Source organism: Pinus tabuliformis, chromosome 4_2 (assembly GCF_031772625.1).
Source record: "Pinus tabuliformis cultivar Carrire ecotype Pingquan chromosome 4_2, CPIR1, whole genome shotgun sequence".
In the NCBI taxonomy this organism is placed as follows: domain Eukaryota; kingdom Viridiplantae; phylum Streptophyta; class Pinopsida; order Pinales; family Pinaceae; genus Pinus; species Pinus tabuliformis.
Window position 1 is genome coordinate 792,727,140 of NC_142304.1, and position 25,933 is coordinate 792,753,072.

Below are 25,933 nucleotides of genomic sequence, written 5' to 3' on the forward strand. Positions count from 1 at the left end.
AAATTCTCATGAGTGATAGGGGAACGCATTTCCTGAATAAAAGGATTAGCGCACTCACCAAGGATTTTCAGATATATCACCAACAGAGTATGCCCTACCATCCGCAAACAAATGGGACCATCGAGGCCTTCAACAAAATCCTAGAGACTGTGTTGACTAAGGTCTATAATGCACAACGGAATGACTGGGACTTGTGCATCCCTGCTGTGCTATGGGCATACCAAACTACATGCAAGAAGCTGACAGGCCAAACACTGTTTCGCTTAGTCTATGACAAGGAGGCCATTATGCCTATGGAATATATCGTGCCTACTCTATAGATCACGGCACTCACAGGTATGGCAGACTGCAAGGCATTGGAAGAAAGGCTCGCACAACTAGAAGAATTAGAGGAGGAACGCTTTCTGGCTAGATTCCATCAACAAGTACAGAAACAACGCAAGAAAGTGTGGCATGATCGCCATATCAAGGTGTGCACATTCAAGGAAAATGATCTAGTATTGACTTATGATAGTAAGTTCACAAAATTCCTAGGTAAACTACGCATGCACTGGTTGGAACCCTATGTCGCCAAATAATTTACCAATGGGGGTGCGGTTTAGCTGAATAAACTCAATAGAGACCACTTTCTAGGCAGAGTGAACGGTAGTCACTTAAAGCTCTACATGGGTGGGCCGACCACCTGACTAGCCGAAGAGAGGATAGTCTCACTGCCTCACGCAGTTGGAAGAGAGCGAGGAACGATAAAGTAGCCTGGGGGATGGATGTGCGAGTACTACGGTGCGTGTACATTTGACCAAACACAAGGATTTTGGTTGCACAAAAAGGACCATGTGGATGCGGTGATACAAGAAATGATGACTGTTGATATCACTATTCATGACAAGATGTCTACATTATGGAAAAAGGGAGCAGGCAGCGGGAAATTAAGAGAAACAGTATAATTCAGATATGAAACGAGCTACCACAAATTTTACACGAGCATGTTACACACGTAAGAATAGGCAGTAAGTAGTGAATTTGAAATTCGCATGGTTTATAAATCACTGAGGGCAGTCTACACTTTAGAAACACATATGACGCTCTTCATTAGCTCTGCACAATACATGCACCCCACTATAGTGATCTAGTCGATGGAGAAGCAGGACTCTCTAAGGGGTATGGTGTTGACCAATGCGAGCATCCCACAAGCTACCACATCACTGGTAGGGGATGTACCAGAAATGAGGGAACACGAAGCAGAATTGGTCCGGATGTCGTTGCCTCGCCCATGGACAGGCCAACGCACTACGATAGAACAACGAAAGTATGTACAGATGACGACCATGGGTAGATATGTAGATAATAAGCCATCTATGATGTCCCTCGAAGATTGGGATCTTGCGAACAACAGCCAGGGTATTGCAAAATTACAACACAAGCTGCAACATATGCTGCGAAGAGAAGAGGAGAAGGTCGAAAGTGGCTGCGGTGGTCGTAGGAGGTCTTGTAGGCAGCTCCCCCGCTTGCGTTAAAATCTTGTAATGGGGTGTTTTGTGTTAACCGAGCAGAGTAGAATGAGCATCATCGGTTGCGACGCATGGTAGGAACATTGAGGCAAGAGCCGGATGAAGCGTTGCAGGAGACAACAAAAGAGCAGCAGGATGACAAGCACCATTGAAAGGAAGGCGACCCATGAAGCAAAGGTAGAGCATCTAGCCGCACTGGCCAGTGACTCAGGATGAGTCATGATGATTGTGTTGGGGGACTGTTGGGTAGCGGAGGTCCCACGTAATAGTTTTGGGGAAAAAAGCCCAAAAAGTAGGATTAAATTATTGTAAAAACTTCGAAGTATGCGGAGCGTGAAGTATAATAGGATTGATTCAAAGGGTTGTCCACCCGAAAATAATGTAAAGAAATATAAATAGAGTCGGCCCACGTAGGGATCGTGGGCCAAGAAAGGGTATAAATAGAGTGTCGATCTATGAGGGAAAGGTAGTTCTGGTTTGGAGAAATATGGAATATAATGGGTTATTAAGGAAGATAGTCTGAAAGCATCTGTAAGTCAAGGGTGGGGGTGGTAGATAGAGGCTCTATAGCTATGTGCGCAGAGGCTTGGAAAGTCCGCAGCTGTGTGTGTGGACCCCTGTAGCTGAGTGCGCAGGGCGGATCTAAATGTATTAAGGATAAGTGGAAATAAAGATAAGTTCTTCTGAAATTCTGTATTCCTCCTAAGCTATCGCGAATCTGACTTTCATATTATCTGGTTAATTTAAACTACTTATGGTATGAATGAATGTAAATCTGGGTTCGATTTAATACGCGAATTAGTTGTGTTAATTAGATGTTTGCTTAAAGATCTTGTTAAGTTGTAACTACATCTTCTAATAAAATAGCGCACTGATAAAGATAATGAATCTGGATCTAGGCAAATACCTAGTGGCGCCGATCTTTAAACCAGTGCGTGAAACCTCCAGACCACACCAAGACATCCCTAGTGTGTGGAAACCTGGTTCCAGCACCCTCCCCTGCTACCTCAAGTGAGATTTCAGTCCATGCTCCATGGGTTGTTTCTGAAAGGTCTGGTAGCTACGGGATTTGTTTGGCTAACTAATTCTTCCGAACCTAGGCCAGGCCCATGCAAGCCAACACCTACGAACCTTCACAACAGCTTGCCTTGCTTCGTCAAGTCCTCAAGCTTCAGTGTCTTTCTTGCTCAAGGGCAACCTGTCGATCATAGTTTGATGTTTTCCTTTCATAGGTCGCTCATCTAGACTTGGTCCAGCTGTAGGCTGAGTGACATCCCAGTGAAATTTGTAGATTTATAGAGGGAAACCATCCTTTCCCTCTAGGAATTATGCAATTTCCTCTAACAACCTACTGGGCTCTAGGATTAAAAATCCTGCCAACCAACCCTCCCAGTAGGAATTGTGCAATTTTTCCCATCAACAGGTAGTTCAGCCTAGGATTTGTGAAAATTTCGGCAACAATTAGCATTTGAGCCTAAAAATTGCGTAATCCCTTTTGGCAGTTAGCCCAACTTACAGTCAAGAATGTGCATTTTTTTCTCCAGTAGTCAAGCAGTCTCTTGCATGAGCAGCTGAGTTGACCGATTCTCTATGGGACTAAGAAAAATAGACTTGCATGCATCGGCTCCTTCTACCAAGGAAACATGCAATGGCATCCCTTGTTTCAGGGATCTATGTTTAGCAGCTGGAGGTTACATGGAAGGGAACAACTCAGAAACCTTCCTCCAAGTGTCGCTTCTCCTAGATTTGTGGCATGTGCATGACAACGTCGATGTTATAAAAACTCAAAACCGAACATTACAGAGCTTATTACTCACATCAACCTTGTAGCTCTGGCATCCCACATCACATCTAGGAGCAGTCAGCACATTCAGCTCATTTGTTTTGGGGAAAGCTTGCTTCCCATGTCTTGTGCTGCATTTCTGTCACTTTTTGTGTGTTCGCTTGTGTGAGTGTTGTTTTCTTGATTTCTTTGTATGCCTATTGTCATTTACATATATTCTAGCTTGTCTTAGACATTTTTCAATTTTCATTGCTATCTCACTACTGTCACATGCATGAAACTATTTTTCATGGGCGTTCGCGCAACTGACGAACTGCCTCACCCACATGCATGTTGATCTATTTGCTCAATATTCCATTCATGTTTTGCATGCACTGTTTATCACTTCTGGTATCACTTAGTGTCTCCATGAATTTCATTGACTTACCTGCTTTAAGTTGCCCATCGGCAAGTCGAGCCAACCTTGGCCTGGTCTTTGCCTTCACCAAGGCTGCATGGTGCAATCTGGAGAAAGAAGGCTCACCTTCCTCTCCAGATTTATTCATTCTAGCCTAACACTGGCTTCTTGGATTGAATTGTGCATTTCTAGGGCCAGTGGCTGCTTGGCCCAAAAATTTGAGCAAATTTTCCTTTGGGCCAGCATTCCTCCCAGCTGGGATTTCTCATTATGTAATCCTAGTAGCCAACTGCCAAATTGGACTATCCATTGAACAATTCCAACAGTTCGTCAATCTCTTACCAACCCAGAATGTGCCATTTGTAGTCTTGGGAATCGGTCTCCCGATATCCCGGCCGAAATTGCGCAACCTTCATGATCATTCACCCACGTGTGTTGCAAGTTAGTTCTCATGTTCATTTCAGTTTTTGACTGACAGATTGCTTGCTATTAGTGCTGCCATGTCTCTAGGTATCAAAGGTGTTCATCTGCCTCTCAGCAGTACAGGTACAATGGTTTCTAAGAGAGTAGAGATGAAGGCACTGTTCAGAGCACTCTTGGGGATGCAGTCAATCAAGTGTCCATGGGCTTATCTACTCACGAGGATATCAAGTTGTTCATGGAAAAGGACATCAAGAAGTAGCAACATAGTGAGCAGCACCATGAACAATAGTTGAAGGGATCATACAGAGTGTGGCAAATGCAACAAATGAAGTGAACACAATGAACACAAGAGGAAGGTTGTTGACAACATAGAGGCGGAGCAAAGTTGTAGGATCAAGGAGATCCACTGATATGAAAGCAACTTTGGAGACTTAGGCTATGAAGTGACAGCGTGACGTGAAGATCGCACAAAGGGAGAGGATGGAACAAAGAAGCACTTTCATGTGCTGAAGTAGCAACTTGGGTAGAACATGAAGCTACACAGATGGTATAATGAGTTGCAACAAGAACAGGAACAGCAGTGGGCGCAACATGCACTCACTGATGAAACTGCACCAGTACAAGTTAAGGATCCATCCTAGCAGCTCACATAGAAAAAACATGATGAGAAGTGTTTTTGATTGTGTGAAAAGGATCCACTATCACACGTGTCATAGAACGCATACATGCAATCCAACCCATTCAACACACTCACCAAGGTGAAGACAAGAAGCAATTCAAACTGGGGCTGAACATGCACTTTAGAAAGTTTATGTGCATGACCACCAACACACACTTGAAGATCATCACAGACACTATGCATCAATGTGTTGCTGGTTCAACTATACCCAAGAAGACCATGTGCATATTATCAGACGGGTTGGATGAAGGGGCCGAAGCAATGCACCGGTTGCAATGGAGGCAAGAATTCGCTTCAGCAAGATATCACCATGAGGTGCATGCACACCATCACAGATGAACAAACTTGGCATTAGCTAACTAGCTTCACTGTCAAAAGCATGTCAAAGAGTTGGTCTCACCAAAATGGACCAAGTGTCAGTGATGTCTTGCAAAGCTTGCTCAATCCATGTTGTCTCACATGAGTACATGTGCATTGTAATGTTGAGTTATGTCAAGTGTAAGCCAAGTGTCAAAAGTTGGATGTAACTGTCATAGAGTAGGTGAAGAGTCATGAGGATACATGAACTGTCATAAATGGGATTGTCAAGCGTCACTCCACCCTTTGCTATAAATAGTCCCTCATAACTCATTGTAAGGGCTTTTGGTCAGCCAAGCTGCTACTAAGACTATCTTGAAGAAGGCCTGGACAATATGGTAACGCGCCTTGGCTTCTCCACTACACGAAGCTAGTATCTTTGGAGGAGCAGGTGGATGCGGTTGCAACATTCTACTAATAGGGCTAATAGGTTTACATGGTGTATTATATGATTGTGACTTACACTTCTTTATATAATAAAAGCCAACACATTTTCATGCATATGTTGTTATTGTAGTTGGACTGCTCAGTTGCCTTAATGATATATGTTGGTAAGGAATTTAGACTTCTGTGATCCATAACATTGTTTAGATAATCTTCGGCAAAATCACATAACCAATCTTTTCCAGGTAACCGTTGGTGTCTCTGCTCTAGCTATTTAAACAGGCTAAGCTGGATCTGTTCTTCAACTTGTCCTGACGATGAACCACACTGGTTGGTTCGAAACGCGTCGACAAAAGATTGGTTATGTGATTTTGCCGAAGATTATCTAAACGATATAAGTTTTTTAACTTACGTACCCTATATGAACTTATTTGTATTCAAATATATGAATCTTGTTATTAATGTGTTGCATATGTTGTTAATGTTGTCAACTTCCATGTCAAACGCTCTACCAAACATTAGACAGACCTTTCTATGAACCTTGTTATATCAACTGTCACACTCCTCTCAGACTGATTCATGTGTTGTTCATGTTATATTACCTTGTATGTTGGGATTTCCGCATCCGTGTCAACTGCTCTGCCGGAAGCTATTCATGTCCTTTGTGTTTTGTGTTCCTAGCTTAGTTGGGACTGTTCCATTTCAAGCTAGAACTCACCTTCACCTTCCTCTCCCTTTGAAGTGTTGGAACCTCTCATATTCATTCCTTGACTCACTACATTAGTCACACCCTTTCTACTGAAAAAGTTATCTTACTTGCCTCTGTGCGACATCGCAGTCAAGGCATTACCTTACGACCCACTGCTGGGACTCCTACACCAAATGGTTTGAGTTCTAATTGAGACTTCTTACTAAGGAGATCCCCTTAACATGTTGGCTGGTCTAACACAATCAACAATGCAGTAATTTGAGGATAACTCTTGAAACTTCCAATAGTATCCAGTATGGTCCAGCATTGCGTACTTCTGTTTAACACTTCTTGGGGCTTCCAAATTTATTATTACTGTGATCTTGGTAGGGTCCACCATCAATCCTTGCCTGCATACCACATGACCTAGAAAAATCCGAAAGGGAACACAAAGCAAACGCTTCTTCAGGTTCAACGGAATATGATACCTTTGAAATGTATCCAATATTAAGCATAGACTGTCTACATGGTGCTTGACTAGCCCAAACATAATTTTTCTAGTCATCAAAATATACGTCCAAGAATTTGTGAATAAACTCCTTGAACGTCGCAATGACTACGTGCGAGAAGATCGTCGATGCATTCTTAAGTCCAAAAGGCATCACTATATATTGGAAACATCCCCATTCTATCGCAAAGGTTGTCTTAGTCCTGTCTTCTAGCGCAATCTTAATCTGATGGTACCCAGAGAATCCATCAGTAAAGGAGTATGCCTCATGCCCTCCAACATTATCTCGTACTTCATTTGTAAATGGTGTCGAAAAAGTATCATGAACGCAGGCATCGTTAAGCTTTCTTATACCTACGTAAACCCTTATTTCATCCTTTTGCTTCTTTTCCTAAACTATCATTGGGATCACCCAATCAGATTCCTCAGCTGTTCAATATTACCAGGTTCAAGCATCTTGTCCAACTCTAAGCGGACATTTTCCTTGTATTTGGGATTAAGGCAATATGGTCTCTACTTAACGGGCTTCGCATCTAGTTTCAAAGTTATTTTCATCACTCCCAAACCGCATATGATGCCTTTCAAGTCTGAAAATTTTATAGGGAATAAATCATATATTCATGAAGCAGCTCAGCGACTTTAACTATTGTAGAATCATCCCATTAATCCCCAATCTTTCCAAACTTTGTCTCCGCTCCTATACCAATGTTTACTTGCCTAGCTTTCAATGGCACTGTGATGTTTGGATTCTCTATCTGTAGTCCCTCTACCTCGCGGTGGCCTTCTGCTTCTGGGATGTTAATATTCCTTGGATCATCATCCTCTCCTTTAGCAGTCATATTATAGCATTCCAGCGCATGGTCCAGTTGGGTACTCCAATCTAGTTGAACCAATTCCAAAGGATCCTGTGGAATTCTGAAGATCACAACCTTAACCTCCTGCAATGCTTCATCAATACTCTTAAATCCATATTCAAATATGAATGTCCTCACGAACCCTTCTCTTAATATATCCCATTCTATGGTGCTATGGGAGAGCTCTGTTTCCAAATACTAGTTCATAGGGATTATATCCAGAGCGTAACAGAATAAATGCACCCACTCTGGCTGGGGCTCCATTCTGTAAACCTTAGTCCACTTTGGAAAATGATCGCGTGGATCATTTCTCCCATTGTACTTCTCAGTTAACCATACTTTAGCATGACTAAATCTCATCCTCATCATCCTCGTGTAGTCACTCCATTCTTCAAATCTATCTTTATGCGTACCCACCACCGTGTGGGCCTAGCATGCAGTTCTAAGTCTAGTGCTTGAAAGCGATGATCCTATGGAACTTCTATTTCAAAAGAATCCAAAAATATATCTATGTCAATTAAACCATCGTAATAAGGTAAATTTCTTACTTCTGATGACACACAGTGCAATGATTTGGTCATGATGTTGCAACACAGTGTGGATACTTCGTGCAACCTATATTGTTGGTTGTTTGTCCAATAAGAAGGTTGTACTACTTTCTCTACTTCATTTAAGTAGTTCATGTGTTGGTTATTCCTTTGTTTTTAATGGTTTTTTTTGTTAATTTTAGGTATGTTCTATGCTAAGAGAAAATTTACTTCAATTTTCCATATTAGCTCAATATCAATTCCAGATTAGCAATCACATTTAGCATGATAGTAAAATGCAAATAGAACATACACATAAATCACAGAAAACAATTGATGCAGGAGCATCAAGACCTTTTTCTCCATTTGTAAATATGGGGTGTGATAATATTAATTTGTAAATATGGGGTGTGATGATTTTTAATATTTTATTAATTAATTTGAATTAAATAGGAGAAGGTGAGGATTTATGTAAATATCCTTCTATTAATAAAAGGATATGAGGAAATTTAATGAATTGAAGGATTTTAGGGATAAAACCTATCCTTTAGGGATGTTGAGAGATTTAGGGGTTGTTGAGGATTTTAAGGGATTGAGCATTTAATTTAATGATTTTTAAATAGGAAGGGATTTGGAGAGAAAAGGAGATAGAGTGTGAGAGGGTTCTGGTTGGGAGCCTTTCGGCAGTTGTAAGGGCCATAAATCCTGCTTATCTGGCCAACACCGTTTGTAAGTAAACTGGTTTGTTTTAATTGATAGATGTATATACAGATTGTTTAATTGTGAAAGAAAAAAAAAACGCTGTCTTGGATTTGATTGAAGGGGAGGCGCATTCTTGTGTAAGGACTATGTAATATCTTCTATGCGGCCATATATATATAAAGACTGTTAATATATATATATATATATATATAAACTGGTTTTGTATGTTAATAAAAAGGATGGGATGTGCGTTTTAGTGTGGCTGTATGTGCGCTATTTATATAGCCAATGTCTTGTATGCCTGTGGCCGCCATCGTGCACATGGTTTATTTCTGTGTTTAATTTGACTTGCTCATGCGCATACTTGTGAATGATGTCCGCCTGAAAGCACGAGGCAGGAAGATTGTTTGTTGATTGAATATGGAAGAGTCATAGTTCAGTGGAGCCTGCGTGGAGATCGCCATCAACCTGAGACTACAGATCGCCCACTAAATTTTGAAAGAGGTCGAGGAAGAGAACTGTGTGACCTGCGTAAGCAAAACCCTGCACCTGAGCAATTGGGTTTCCCTTCGGAGATTGTATATCCACAGGTTAAAACACGATCCATGCGCCGACCTGGATTGACTGAGTGCGTGTAGCTTTGAATCACCAAGTTCGATCACCAAAATTCAATTGCGTATATTGTCATATTGTCTGATATCTAGGAGGCTGTGCGTAGTCGTAGCCCCGTGCCTTGTTGTATGGACCACGACACCAGTATTTAATTGATTTGAATCGATGACAGAGCTTGTTTGAGGATTGCGCTGGTTTATTGCGTATTGAATTCAAACCCCGTGGCGATGGCAGAGCGCCATTCAAACAACAGTTAACAGCACATTCTCGGTATTGATAATGTCTGGTTTGTGAAGAAATACCAGTTCGCAGTTCTGTGTGTTGCACTTTGTCGGTCTTGTCGTTTTCTTACCAATTATAATTAAATATGCTCCATAAGATTGCGAAGAGGCCGAATGGACGTGCTAATGGTTGTCTGCAACGTTGCCTTTCTTTTTTAACAAGACCAAACCCCAGAACCAGCGCATAGGAAATACAACCGCGGGCTTCAGATACTCTGTTGGTCGAAGTTTGATCTGTGTGCATTGGCCTGGAGAGCTTCGTGCACATCCATTGTCCTTACCTTGCACTTCGATTTCATGACAGACTATGCGTTTTGACTTTGGCTAGGTTAAAGTTTTTTTTTTTTTTTCCTGTTTGCATACAGCTGGAATTTGACATTTCAGTTTATATAAATTGACGGCAGAACAGAGTGTTTAGAGATCCTGGTGATTGCAGGGTAGAGTGGGGTCCGCCCTGCATCAAGTGGTATCAGAGCTTGGCTCTGTTGAAATGAAGAGTGTTTGTTTTTTTTTCTAAATAAAGACAGAAGGTTTGTTGAACTGAATGGAAAGCGTTAAGCTGTATAGGAACAGGGTACTTTTATATGCTTTGATTAAGAAAAAATCCAACTGCTACATGACTGTGCGGTAATTTAGAACAGTAGCAGTTTTAAATCGATCTCATCTATGGAGAATTTTGATGCGCTGTTCTATGTGGATCAACACTGTAATTGTTAATTGCAGAAATCGATGGGATTATAATTGTTTGCAGCTTGTTTGAAAGTTTTAAATAGAGCACAGATTTAATTACAATTCAGTGGCAACAAAAGCGTGGAGTAAAAACGCTGGTGCAGAGGACGAGTTTATTATCAAAGGTGTCAGGACAGAACTGCAGGAGTGATGAGATTGAAGTACAGGTAAACGAAAAGACAAGATCAGACTGAGATCTTGAAGGTAAGGTGATCTGGGTTTATTTGAATTTGAAGATTGTAGTCTTTGCATTAAAGCAGAAGTATTTTTGCAACTCCCAAAAGGAAAATTCATAGAAATCATGTTTAAAATTGCTAACAGAAAACTGGTGAAAGCATAGGTGTGGCAGAACCTTGAGGAAATCCAATAGAGATTGGATAAGGAAGACAGTTGTGAACAGGGAGATGAGTTGAAGCCAGGAAGAGCAAAGAAAAGTGCTCAAAGGAGGTTCTGGAAATAGAACTAATTGCTTGCCAAAAGACCGAGTGATGAGGGCTTGGTGAGGTAAGTGGCGGCAAGATAGGACTTGTTGCTGAAGAGGCTTTAGTACAACTCATAGAGATGGAAAGGATGATGACTAGTGACAGTCGTCACAAAGGTTCTGAAATAAACCACAGCAGAGGACAAAAGGAGAAGGGTGCCAAAGCAGTTGGCATACAGAGACAGTTAAGCAAAGAGGAATATGAGAGGGAGAAGGCTGAGATAGCAGTTCAGCTTGAGGTGTTAATGGAGACGTTGCAAAGAAATGAGGTAGACCAGAAGCGTGGTTATGTCATGAGGAAGAAGTTGAGGTGGCGGAGACTACAAGAGAAGTGGAATCATCAGGTAAATTTGCAGTTGATAAAGGAAATAAGGGAACTTGAACAAGTTCTTGATGCCAGACAGAGGATAGAGGAGCTCGAAACAGTTGAGCTACAACAAAAGGAAGATGTTGAAGAAGATGTTGAAGTTTCGATATGTTACCCAGAGAGTGGACCATTACTTTTTGAAAGTGATGAAGAGCTAGAGAAGTTGAATCATATGAATGATTCAAAGCAGCCCAAAGATTTGATGACTGAAGCATCAAACAAGACCGTAAGGTCTTGTGATTTTAAAACTAATGATTTGTGTGTGATTGCAGGTTTGGAAGAAGAAGAACATCTACTGAAGGATGTTAAGGAAGATTTAGCAGAAGAAAGACCATGTGAGGAAATAGAAGATCGTGTAAAATTTCCAAAGTCCACTCCAAGTAAAATCATTGAGTTATATAAAGAAATGGACTTTCAAAAGAGGAAATTGGAAGAACAGAGGATGAATGTCCAGGATAGATTGCTGATGAAGGATGACAAAGCAGTTGTCATAAATGATAATCAAGATGAAATTGCACGTGACGAGCAAAGGAATGTTGCAGAGGGAAAGGACGATTGGGAGGCCGCAACATTCATAGTGACAGCTAGAGCAACAAGTGAGGAGCAAGCAAGAACGAGAATTCAGCAATCAAGGGATGGAAACAATCAGCAAACAGAGGACATACTCGACAGAGAAATTGAGTTGATAAGGAGGTTGATGATAAAGACATCCCAGAGAAAGATAGCTGAAAGAAAGAAAAGGAGCGACAACAAGAAAATGACAGTGAAGGATTGCAAGAGCAAAGCAAGTGGAGCACTACAACACAAAATATGGAAACCTGGAAGACAACAACAAATGACAACAGCAGTGAAGCAATCGACAAGCACGAAAGGATTACAAAATAAAATTTGGGATCCAGGAGGAGATATCCAGACTTATGACCAGGCGGTCATGAATTTTCTTACATGGGGAGTCTGATGCAGGAGCATCAAGACCTTTTTCTCCATTTGTAAATATGGGGTGTGATAATATTAATTTGTAAATATGGGGTGTGATGATTTTTAATATTTTATTAATTAATTTGAATTAAATAGGAGAAGGTGAGGATTTATGTAAATATCCTTCTATTAATAAAAGGATATGAGGAAATTTAATGAATTGAAGGATTTTAGGGATAAAACCTATCCTTTAGGGATGTTGAGAGATTTAGGGGTTGTTGAGGATTTTAAGGGATTGAGCATTTAATTTAATGATTTTTAAATAGGAAGGGATTTGGAGAGAAAAGGAGATAGAGTGTGAGAGGGTTCTGGTTGGGAGCCTTCCGGCAGTTGTAAGGGCCATAAATCCTGCTTATCTGGCCAACACCGTTTGTAAGTAAACTGGTTTGTTTTAATTGATAGATGTATATACAGATTGTTTAATTGTGAAAGAAAAAAAAAACACTGTCTTGGATTTGATTGAAGGGGAGGCGCATTTTTGTGTAAGGACTGTGTAATATCTTCTATGCGGCCATATATATATAAAGACTATTAATATATATATATATAAACTGGTTTTGTATGTTAATAAAAAGGATGGGATGTGGGTTTTAGTGTGGTTGTATGTGCGCTATTTATATAGCCAATGTCTTGTATGCCTGTGGATATGTCTAAACCTGTGGCCGCCGTCGTGCACATGGTTTATTTCTGTGTTTAATTTGACTTGCTCATGCGCATACTTGTGAATGATGTCCGCCTGAAAGCACGAGGCAGGAAGATTGTTTGTTGATTGAATATGGAAGAGTCATAGTTCAGTGGAGCCTGCGTGGAGATCGCCATCAACCTGAGACTACAGATCGCCCACTAAATTTTGAAAGAGGTCGAGGAAGAGAACTGTGTGTCCTGCGTAAGCAGAACCCTGCACCTGAGCAATTGGGTTTCCCTTCGAAGATTGTATATCCACAGGTTAAAACACGATCCATGCGCCGACCTGGATTGACTGAGTGCGTGTAGCTTTGAATCACCAAGTTCGATCACCAAAATTCAATTGCGTATATTGTCATATTGTCTGATATCTAGGAGGCTGTGCGTACTCGTAGCCCCATGCCTTGTTGTATGGACCACGACACCAGTATTTAATTGATTTGAATCGATGACAGAGCTTGTTTGAGGATTGCGCTGGTTTATTGCGTATTGAATTCAAACCCTGTGACGATGGCAGAGCGCCATTCAAACAACAGTTAACAGCACATTCTCGGTATTGATAATGTCTGTTTTGTGAAGAAATACCAGTTCGCAGTTCTGTGTGTTGCACTTTGTCGGTCTTGTCGTTTTTCTTACCAGTTATAATTAAATATGCTCCATAAGATTGCGAACAGGCCGAATGGCTGTGCTAATGGTTGTCTGCAGCATTTCCTTTCTTTTTTGACAAGACCAAACCCCAGAACCAGCGCATAGGAAATACAACCGTGGGCTTCAGATACTCTGTTGGTCGAAGTTTGATCTGTGTGCATTGGCCTGGAGAGCTTCGCGCACATCCATTGTCCTTACCTTGCACTCCGATTTCATGACAGACTATGCGTTTTGACTTTGGCTAGGTTAAAGATTTTTTTTTTTTTCCTGTTTGCATACAGCTGGAATTTGACATTTCAGTTTATATAAATTGACGGCAGAACAGAGTGTTTAGAGATCCTGGTGATTGCAGGGTAGAGTGGGGTCCGCCTTGCATCAAGTGGTATCAGAGCTTGGCTCTGTTGAAATGAAGAGTGTTTGTTTTTTTTCTAAATAAAGACAGAAGGTTTGTTGAACTGAATGGAAAGCGTTAAGCTGTATAGGAACAGGGTACTTTTATATGCTTTGATTAAGAAAAAAATCCAACTGCTACATGACTGTGCGGTAATTTAGAACAGTAGCAGTTTTAAATCGATCTCATCTATGGAGAATTTTGATGCGCTGTTCTATGTGGATCAATACTGTAATTGTTAATTGCAGAAATCGATGGGATTATAATTGTTTGCAGCTTGTTTGAAAGTTTTAAATAGAGCGCAGATTTAATTACAATTCAGTGGCAACAAAAGCGTGGAGTGAAAACGCTGGTGCAGAGGACGAGTTTATTATCAAAGGTGTCAGGATAGAACTGCAGGAGGGATGAGATTGAAGTACAGGTAAATGAAAAAGACAAGATCAGACTGAGATCTTGAGGGTAAGGTGATCTGGGTTTATTTGAATTTGAAGATTGTAGTCTTTGCATTAAAAGCAGAAGTATTTTTGCAACTCCCAAAAGGAAAATCCATAGAAATCATGTTTAAAATTGCTAACAGAAAACTGGTGAAAGCATAGGTGTGGCAGAACCTTGAGGAAATCCAATAGAGATTGGATAAGGAAGACAGTTGTGAACAGGGAGATGAGTTGAAGCCAGGAAGAGCAAAGAAAAGTGCTCAAAGGAGGTTCTGGAAATAGAACCAATTGCTTGCCAAAAGACCGAGTGATGAGGGCTTGGTGAGGTAAGTGGCGGCAAGATAGGACTTGTTGCTGAAGAGGCTTTAGTACAACTCATAGAGATGGAAAGGATGATGACTAGTGACAGTCGTCACAAAGGTTCTGAAATAAACCACAGCAGAGGACAAAAGGAGAAGGGTGCCAAAGCAGTTGGCATACAGAGACAGTTAAGCAAAGAGGAATATGAGAGGGAGAATGCTGAGATAGCAGTTCAGCTTGAGGTGTTAATGGAGACGTTGCAAAGAAATGAGGTAGACCAGAAGGGTGGTTATGTCATGAGGAAGAAGTTGAGGTGGCGGAGACTACAAGAGAAGTGGAATCATCAGGTAAATTTGCAGTTGATAAAGGAAATAAGGGAACTTGAACAAGTTCTTGATGCCAGACAGAGGATAGAGGAGCTCGAAAGAGTTGAGCTACAGCAAAAGGAAGATGCTGAAGAAGATGTTGAAGTTTCGATATGTTACCCAGAGAGTGGACCATTACTTTTTGAAAGTGATGAAGAGCTAGAGAAGTTGAATCATATGAATGATTCAAAGCAGCCCAAAGATTTGATGACTGAAGCATCAAACAAGACCGTAAGGTCTTGTGATTTTAAAACTAATGATTTGTGTGTGATTGCAGGTTTGGAAGAAGAAGAACATCTACTGAAGGATGTTAAGGAAGATTTAGCAGAAGAAAGACCATGTGAGGAAATAGAAGATCGTGTAAAATTTCCAAAGTCCACTCCAAGTAAAATCATTGAGTTATATAAAGAAATGGACTTTCAAAGGAGGAAATTGGAAGAACAGAGGATGAATGTCCAGGATAGATTGCTGATGAAGGATGACAAAGCAGTTGTCATAAATGATAATCAAGATGAAATTGCACGTGACGAGCAAAGGAATGTTGCAGAGGGAAAGGACTATTGGGAGGCCGCAACATTCATAGTGACAGCTAGAGCAACAAGTGAGGAGCAAGCAAGAACGAGAATTCAGCAATCAAGGGATGGAAACAATCAGCAAACAGAGGAAATACTCGACAGAGAAATTGAGTTGATAAGGAGGTTGATGATAAAGACATCCCAGAGAAAGACAGCTGAAAGAAAGAAAAGGAGCGACAACAAGAAAATGACAGTGAAGGATTGCAAGAGCAAAGCAAGTGGAGCACTACAGCACAAAATATGGAAACCTGGAAGACAACAGCAGATGACAACAGCAGTGAAGCAATCGACAAGCACGAAAGGATTACAAAATAAAATTTGGGATCCAGGAGGAGATATCCAGACTTATGACCAGGCGGTCATGAATTTTCTTACATGGGGAGTCTGATGCAGGAGCATCAAGACCTTTTTCTCCATTTGTAAATATGGGGTGTGATAATATTAATTTGTAAATATGGGGTGTGATGATTTTTAATATTTTATTAATTAATTTGAATTAAATAGGAGAAGGTGAGGATTTATGTAAATATCCTTCTATTAATAAAAGGATATGAGGAAATTTAATGAATTGAAGGATTTTAGGGATAAAACCTATCCTTTAGGGATGTTGAGAGATTTAGGGGTTGTTGAGGATTTTAAGGGATTGATCATTTAATTTAATGATTTTTAAATAGGAAGGGATTTGGAGAGAAAAGGAGATAGAGTGTGAGAGGGTTCTGGTTGGGAGCCTTCCGGCGGTTGTAAGGGCCATAAATCCTGCTTATCTGGCCAACACCGTTTGTAAGTAAACTGGTTTGTTTTAATTGATAGATGTATATACAGATTGTTTAATTGTGAAAGAAAAAAAAAAAATGCTGTCTTGGATTTGATTGAAGGGGAGGCGCATTCTTGTGTAAGGACTGTGTAATATCTTCTATGCGGCCATATATATATAAAGACTGTTTATATATATATAAACTGGTTTTGTATGTTAATAAAAAGGATGGGATGTGCGTTTTAGTGTGGCTGTATGTGCGCTATTTATATAGCCAATGCCTTGTATGCCTGTGGATATGTCTAAACCTGTGGCCGCCATCGTGCACATGGTTTATTTCTGTGTTTAATTTGACTTGCTCATGCGCATACTTGTGAATGATGTCCGCCTGAAAGCACGAGGCAGGAAGATTGTTTGTTGATTGAATATGGAAGAGTCATAGTTCAGTGGAGCCTGCGTGGAGATCGCCATCAACCTGAGACTACAGATCGCCCACTAAATTTTGAAAGAGGTCGAGGAAGAGAACTGTGTGACCTGCGTAAGCAGAACCCTGCACCTGAGCGATTGGGTTTCCCTTCAAAGATTGTATATCCACAGGTTAAAACACGATCCATGCGCCGACCTGGATTGACTGAGTGCGTGTAGCTTTGAATCACCAAGTTCGATCACCAAAATTCAATTGCGTATATTGTCATATTGTCTGATATCTAGGAGGCTGTGCGTAGTCGTAGCCCCGTGCCTTGTTGTATGGACCACGACACCAGTATTTAATTGATTTGAATCAATGACAGAGCTTGTTTGAGGATTGCGCTGGTTTATTGCGTATTGAATTCAAATCCCGTGGCGATGGCAGAGCGCCATTCAAACAACAGTTAACAACACATTCTCGGTATTGATAATGTCTGGTTTGTGAAGAAATACCAGTTCGCAGTTCTGTGTGTTGCACTTTGTCGGTCTTGTCGTTTTTCTTACCAGTTATAATTAAATATGCTCCATAAGATTGCGAACAGGCCGAATGGACGTGCTAATGGTTGTCTGCAGCGTTGCCTTTCTTTTTTGACAAGACCAAACCCCAGAACCAGCGCATAGGAAATACAACCGCGGGCTTCAGATACTCTGTTGGTCGAAGTTTGATCTGTGTGCATTGGCCTGGAGAGCTTCGCGCACATCCATTGTCCTTACCTTGCACTTCGATTTCATGACAGACTATGCGTTTTGACTTTGGCTAGGTTAAAGATTTTTTTTTTTTTTCCTGTTTGCATACAGCTGGAATTTGACATTTTAGTTTATATAAATTGACGGCAGAACAGAGTGTTTAGAGATCCTGGTGATTGCAGGGTAGAGTGGGGTCCGCCCTGCATCAACAATTCAAGGCAAGAGGACACAAGATGTGGCACCAGCCAGGGACAAACCCCAATGTGGGGAAACCCTTGATCAATTCTTCTTATATTCTCCAATAGCTCAGCAGAGAGATAAATAGTACATATACATCAGAAGTCAAGATTTTGACTTGTCAAAATAAGAGCAGAGATCTTCCCTAGAAAGATAACACATGAGGTAGATGATTAGAACACAGATGATTCCATCACCATGCTACACCATATAGTATGTTGCATTAACTATGTTGCAGCATATAGTATGTTGCATTAACCATGCTACATCCAACAGTCAGTGCATTCATTGTCACCTTGTTGCATCCATCCAAGTTGCACCCAACACTGAGTTGTTCTCATTACATTGTTGCTCCCATCACTGAGCTGCACTTTGATGTACCCTTCATTGCACTATGATTCACCCATCATACACTCAATGTATATTGTAATACACCATGTTGGTGTTATATATCCATGCCCATAATCATGGTGCATCCATTGTGCTACACCATACTCCACCATGTTGCTTCATGCACCTTACTGCACCATGCTTCCCATGCACCTTACTGCACCATGCTACCCATGCACAAAATGCTGCCCATGCACCTTACCGCACCATGCTTCCCATGTACCTTACTGCACCATGCTTCCCATGTACCTTACTACACCATGATACCCATGTACCCTACTACCATACTCATCATGTTGCTCCATGCACCTTATCACCATGTTGCGCTTATCACCATGCTGCACTATATGTACCTTACTACACCATGATACCCATGTACCCTACTACAATACTCATCATGTTGCTCCATGCACCTTATCACCATGTTGCGCTTATCACCATGCTGCACTATAGGACTGCATATGAACATGACTCCTAAAAAGGTCTCCACTGTTGGCTATGGTTTGTGGCCTAGCCCAGTAGTGAACTGCAACTAGGTGTCTCCATATAATGATGTGTGGATTGTGATACATCAAGCTTTCTACCATGTCTACTATATCATGTCACTGGGGAGACTACCCTATCATGGATACTATTTTTTCAGTGTCATATAATATATATACTTTCTGACATACCAAAATCTTGTTAGCCATACCATGCATATACAGGTTTTTCACTATCTTCCATGTCAAAGCATTGTCTACCATATCAGAGAATTGTCTTCCATATCATGTATATACATGTTGTTTACCATACCATGACATTGTCTGCCATGTCAAAGAAACACTTCCTTTTGACTGCGTCTGGATCTATTTAAGACTTCATCTTTCTAGCGTACATGAATCCTTCTCTTGCTGCTTAGAACCCTCAATGACTACAAATTATACCAGTGTGTAGACCTCACCTTATTCTTCGTTAGGCCTTAACGTCATCTCCATAGGGAACAACGTTAGATTGATAGCATTTAGGGTAGCATACGTAGGCTCCTTATTGCTATGTAGAAAGGTCCCATTTAGGATAGTGTGGAATGTTGTGAAGACTCCACCATAAGAGTTGGCCCCCATGACAGCATTAGGCTTCTACCATATTAGGGTAGCATAGAGTCTTCTCTCCCTTTAGACTGTAAGTAGGGCTAGGGTATCTCCTCTTAGGGTAGAGTACAGGTTTTCTTTAAATAGTGTCTAGGGTTAGGGAAAAACATCTAGGGCATCGTATTCTCTTAGTGACTCCTTCTTCCACCAAAACCCAAAGACAAGTGAAGAGGAGGAGATCACAAGAAGAGTGTGTGTCCAAATGACTAGCAAGAAACCTCTTTTTATACTAAAATGTTGAGCACAAGTGGGGGCAATTTGGTTGCTGGTCGACCTTGATGAATTGTCCCATAACACAAATAAATTCATACCTCCATGAATACATGTCGTAATCAGATGATCTTTAGATCAATCTTACACCTCTAGATAAGAGGAATCCAAGAAAAATATCAACTACCATAAATATCAACAAGGGGCCAAGAGCTTTACTAGTAACAGGAAGCCAAATCTAACAAGCAGTGAGGGCACAAGCAAGATACAATGTAAGGCTTAATGCAAAGAAGTGTACTTACTATATCCATATCATCAAACATTTTTCATCTCACTTAGGATGCCTTACATAGTGCTTGGTTAGTCATAAGATCAAGTTGCTCACAACCTTCATAGCTTCAACAAACAAGTGGAAATACTCTTCATCTTCTAAGTTATGTTTAATAAAGAATATATCATTTGTCCTGATCCTTATTAGGAAGGACTCCATGGCTATTTGTGTTTGCACATCATCTTTAATTAATATCCACAATTAATTCTGATGCATTTGTTGAACATGAATCCCTCGGGATTTCAATCTAGCCAGTCTGAGTAAGATGGAAACTTTTCTGAAGTAGTTTTTACACACTAAAATGATAGATGGGCCATTACTTGAGTGTTTGATGGGTCATTTTTCCCTATCCTTCCAACTACCTTAAGAGAGTTTAGGGGATAGGTTGTGGCTAAAGCACTAGAACCCATCGTCTGAAACATTCAAGTGGGAATAAGATAAATTGACCCCCGACTATTAAGAATTATTCCCATACTATAATGACTACTCTCTATGAACCTGACTTAGAGGAGTAAAGCTTTGGCATAAAGCATATGTTCATGGCTACTTGGTTGATTAGTGAGGCGATATGTGCTTTCAATATTGGCACATCATGCAAGCCTCTCACATAAATAATAATTATAAGTTATATGACCTTATGAGTTTCTCTCTTGTCCTACTTTCTTCTCATTTTAGGAATTTGATTCAACAGATAGGGAAATTCAATTTGTCTCCTTTAGTTTGTTTTACCTTTCAGTCTATTGCAAAAATCACAACACTTTGTTGGGGATCTATGACTTGCACAGAGATGTAAAAACCTTTTAGACAGACCCCTATGAGAAATTCCTCACCTCAAAAGGAAGTATTTTAACAATCAGAGGGTTTCTATATCCCCAAAAGGTATAAAATCATAAGCCTATCTATACTACGAGTTTGATAAGTTCTAACAAGATACACCCTCTCACCTCTCATCTATTAGTGTCAGTCATCCATTCATTGATAATTTTACCATAATAAATTCTATGATTGGAAAAATATTTCTAACCATTCATTTAGATGTGCGGTAAATACCTGCAGAACCAAAGCCCAATTGTAATGCACATCACAGTCTTGTGGGTACCTTTCAATTATACTTGCATACCTATAGTACATATGTAGATGTGAATGAACATTAAAAGTACACATTGACATAAATATATGTTGACTAAACAATTACTTACTCCATCCTTCAAAGCCTTTCAAGAAGTTACACATATTTAAACTAGAAAAGCAATTGCCAAAATCTAAAACAGAAATGTAAGAACTATCACACCACCAGAATTTGGTTGTTGGCATAAAAATAGCTTATGGAAAAGCATGAATTATGTTTCACAAAGAGTGCTACAAGGAAAAGGATTTAGATGTAAAACTTAACATAAAATGTGAATACATTTAAATTCTTAATATACCCGATCAAACTATCAATACTAGTATGGTATAGCATTACAAACAAGATCATAGAAAGATGGAAACATTAGCGTTGGATAGAATATGAAAATCTTCTCTAAACCAAAGTTGACTAAACTTTGCATCTTGAATTTGCAACATTAGAGAAGGAATAGCCTAAAGGAAAAGGGAAGGCCTCCCATTTTTATGAGATAAAAAACAGATTATAGGCTAATAAGGAGGTCTTTGTTCTTTTCCCTCCAAATAATTGCATGTGCCTCTTTTTAAATTTAAATTATTTTGATTGGTTTACATATTATGACGTAGAAACTAGGTGAAAATTTCATGAGCACTTTTATGCTAAATTTTGTAGGATATCCTCAGAGGAAGTGCATGTGATACTTTGTTGCTTTACATCACTGACAGAAGCTGAGAGGAGGACAATAATGAGTCCTTAAGCTTTATCCTCTCTGTCATCTTAACTCTGTCAGGCTTGTACATCAATAAAACCACAAACACAATCACAGGTACATTTTTATAATAAAAAAATTACAAGCCAGTAGTAGAATGGAGTAAAGAGCTGCCCAAGAATTTGTGCATTTGGTGTGTAATTTTAAGGCATGGTTTTTGTTGGGTTGTTTACAACAATTTTGGAGTAAGGTATTGATTTCTTATACTATCTCAATCTAAGTCTATGGAATGTGGATATTTAATCCATTCAGTTTAATTATAACTACTTTTGCTATAATTGTTATGTATTGCAAGATCTATGTTGTTTGGCTATTATTTTCTCAAATATATATGACAATGTAACATATTTTTTGAAGAAGCCAATTGCTTAACATGTAGAGTAAGAGAAACTATCGTTGAATAATCCTATCTTGCTGGAAACCAATAAAAATATAAATCAAGACCTAGAAAAAGGGCCAAAGAACTTCAGCAAGAATTCAATGGGTTCCTTGAGGTTGTTTTTCATCATCGCATTTTTTGGCTATTCTCTAGCTGAAGATCCCTGTAGATATTTTACATGGAACATTCCATAGGGCACAATATGGCCTCTTGGTATTCTTCAGTAGGTATAGTTTTAAAAAATCTCAGGCATGTTTCAATGCCAATAGTTGTAGCTCACATATGATTTTCCAGGATTTTTCTGAGACACATTCTGTTATTGTTGCAGGGGATTTTAATAAATGGACAATTTTATAGACCCCAGATTGACAATGTCACTAAGGATAACATATTTGTGAATGTATTTAACAACATGGATAAAGATTTCTTATTAACTTGGTATATTCTTTGGGTTCTATCTTTTTGGATTGGCTGATTGAGATTCATGGATTTCTTTGGTGATCTACAATATTGCATTGAGGTCTTTAAACAAGTTTTGGTACAGGAGTGGCATCCAACAATGGAGAAATTCATGGAAAGATGGAGTACCTAGCACAAACTACCCCATACCAGGGGAAAAATTTACGTACAAGTTCTAGGTGAAGGACCAAATGGGTAGCTACTATTACTTTCCATCATTGTATCTGTAGAAAGTTGCAGGGGAATTTGGAGGACTAAATGTAGCTAGCAGGGCCCTGATCCCTATTCCATTCCCTCCGCCTTATGGTGATATCACTCTGCTTATAGGTGACTGGTACAAAACCAACACTTTAGTAAGTTATTAATGCATCCCTGAAACATGTATATCTCTTGAAATTAAAGAGACTAGGTATGTTCAACTTCAGCTTGTCCACCAGAATGTTCTCTTGCAATTCATCAATCTAACCATATTCTATCTTTGGGCAGATCCTTAGAAGGAAACTTGATATTGGTAATCTTGATTTTGTTCACATTCATGGTCATGGGCTGCCAAATGAAATAGAAATTACAGTGGAATAAGGTAATTATCACTAATCTCTATCATAAGGTAGTTTGGTAGATTTAGTACATGGGTTTCTAGCCTTTCAATGATTCACAAGATCCAGTTTATTTTGATTTTATCTGATGGATGATGAATCCATTGTTTCTTCTCTTAAGATGTATCTAAAATGACCCATCTATTAATCTGCAGGGAAAATATTCCACCTCTGAATTTCAAATGTGGGATTATCATCATCTTTGAACTTCAAGATTCAGGGTCACAAATTGAAGCTTGTGGAGGTAGAAGGATCTCACACCATTCAACTTGTCTATGATTCTCTTGACATTCATGTTGGCTAGTCCTACTCTGTTCTGGTCACTACAGATCAACCACCTCAACGATATTACATTGTTGCATCTACTCGTTTGAAAAGTCCTATTATTTTTAATACTGACATTTTCCACTACCGAGATTGATTGGTCTATGAACCAGTCCAGAACCATCAGGCTTGGTTTTTGCCCTGATTACTTTGGTTTTAGCATAATGCATGTGTGAGATAATCTTATAGATTTTACAGATAGATAGATAGATGAATGTATATCTGTATCATTGTTAATGTTTTATGATTACCATAAAATATAGATAAAAGATCATCATAGAAATTAGGGATAGTTATTAAAAATAAATTTCAAAGAATGGTTAATGGTTTTTTGGTTCGAATAGTTTGGATTGTGGCTTGACATCTCATCTATCCAGGTTCAAGTCTCCCAAAGCATGTTCTAGACTATATTGTTTAGTTTATGTTTAAGAAGGAGGAAGCCCCAAAGAATCTCAACTAAACAAAGTTGAATTTTAAAATATCTAGGAGCTTGTACCTATCCTATATAATCAAGTTCTCAAATTTTGAATGGTTATTGTTGTACAGATGGAACTTGATAGCCAGTGTGGCTCATCCAAATCCACCAGGATCTTTCCACTATGGGAAAATCAACATTACTCAAACAATAATCGTCTCAAACTAAGCCCCCACTATTGACAGCAAACAACATTATGTAGTGAATGGTGTTTCCCACGTGCATTACAAAACACCATTGTAGCTAGCATAATACTACAACGTAAGAGGAGTGTTTGTCACTGGTGCCTTCCTTATAGTCCCAATGTTACAATATCTGCTCAGAAGGTGACGGTTGTGCTAAATGTGGAATATCGTCCCTTCCTTGAGAATCCGAGAAGAAAATACAAAGGACCATGATCAATTTACAATGGAAATCACTACCGTTAGAGGGTAATTCAAAAGTATTGAAGAGCTTATGCATTGAGGAGCTTCGTACAAGACTACAAACTGTAGTCAAGGTCTGAGAAGGAGAACAAGTAGGAAAAATTGAGGATTTTCTTGCTATAAATAGGGTTAAACTTTTACAAATCCCAGTCAAGCCCTTAATACCTAAATCCTGAAAATTGGGTATGGAAGTGGCAACATCTTTCAACATAGTACATTTATTCACAAACCCTACAAACCCTAGACTTGAAATACATTCCTATGTTTGGTCAGTGTTCCGTAACTAGGTTTTTAAGGGATTTGGAGGCCAACTGGATATCTTGATCCTAAAATTTATCCATACATTTAGAAAAATTTAATTGTTTGACTTGTTTGAAGAGAGAAAACGAGACAAAGAAGGAGGTTACAGGACCTAAGATTTTGGTATTTTTGCGTGGACACTTTGTTCCAAACTCTGCGCCCCATGGATGCTAAGAGTAAATCCCGTGGCCCTGCTAGCAGTGTCTTGTTGAGGAGGGGAAATAGTTATTATGGTTGATGGCAATTTCCACACTGCTCTCCATTTTTCCCTTTGGTTATGGGCTCCTCTCTACCGAATCAATAGTTATTGTGGCTCATGGTAATCTCCACACTACTCTCCATTTTTCCCTTTGGTTATGAGCTCCTTCCATACTTTGCGCCCCATGGATGTTGAGATTAAATCCCGTGGCCCCGCTAGTAGTATCGTGGTGAGGAGGGCCAACAATTACTGTGGCTTTATTGTGGCTCCTAGAAATCTCCACACTGCTCTCCATTTTTTCCCTTTGGCTATGCTCTCCTCTATGCCGAATCAATAGTTACTATGGCTCCTAGAAATCTCCACATTGCTCTCCATATTTTCCCTTTAGTTATGGTCTCCTTCCAGACTCTGGACCCCATGGATGCTAAGAGTAAACCCTATGGCCCTGCTAGCAGTGTCGTGGTGAGGAGGGGCAATAGTTACTGTGGCTCCTGGAAATCTCCACACCGCTCTCCATTTTTTCCCTTTTGTTATGAGATCCTCTTTGCTGAATCAATAGTTGTTGCGGTGCCTGGCACACTGCTCTCCATATTTTCCCTTTGATTATGGGCTCTTCTCTGCCGAATCAATTGAGTGAGTAGCAAGAATAGGAAATCCAATGGGGTATGGGAAACTTGTGTGTAGTGCACAAATTATTGAACACCTATAGGAAAATATGAAAATACATTTAGATGATTGAAAAAGAGTTGGAAACAAAACAGTTTTTTTTCGTGCAAAATATATCAAGGGTGTTAGAGTTATAATTGGTTCTCATTTAGAAGAATTAGATTTTTTCTGCTAGATTTGTTTCGATTGCATTTTTTATATCCATTACTATTATGGAAAAGGTTAATGCATGTTTAATAGATAATACACACAAATTATTGTACAATTAAAGGAAAATATATTTAGGCTACTTCAAAAAGAGTTTGAAACAAAATAAATTTTTATTGTACAAAATATAAAAAGGGTGTTAAAGTTATAATTGGTTATCATTTAGA

General features: G+C 39.6%; 1 pseudogene; it reads left to right on the forward strand.

The window, feature by feature from the left end:
- Positions 1-1,133: 1,133 nt before the first annotated feature.
- On the forward strand, positions 1,134-24,299 carry LOC149172036 (L-ascorbate oxidase homolog; annotated as a pseudogene).
- Positions 24,300-25,933: the final 1,634 nt, after the last annotated feature.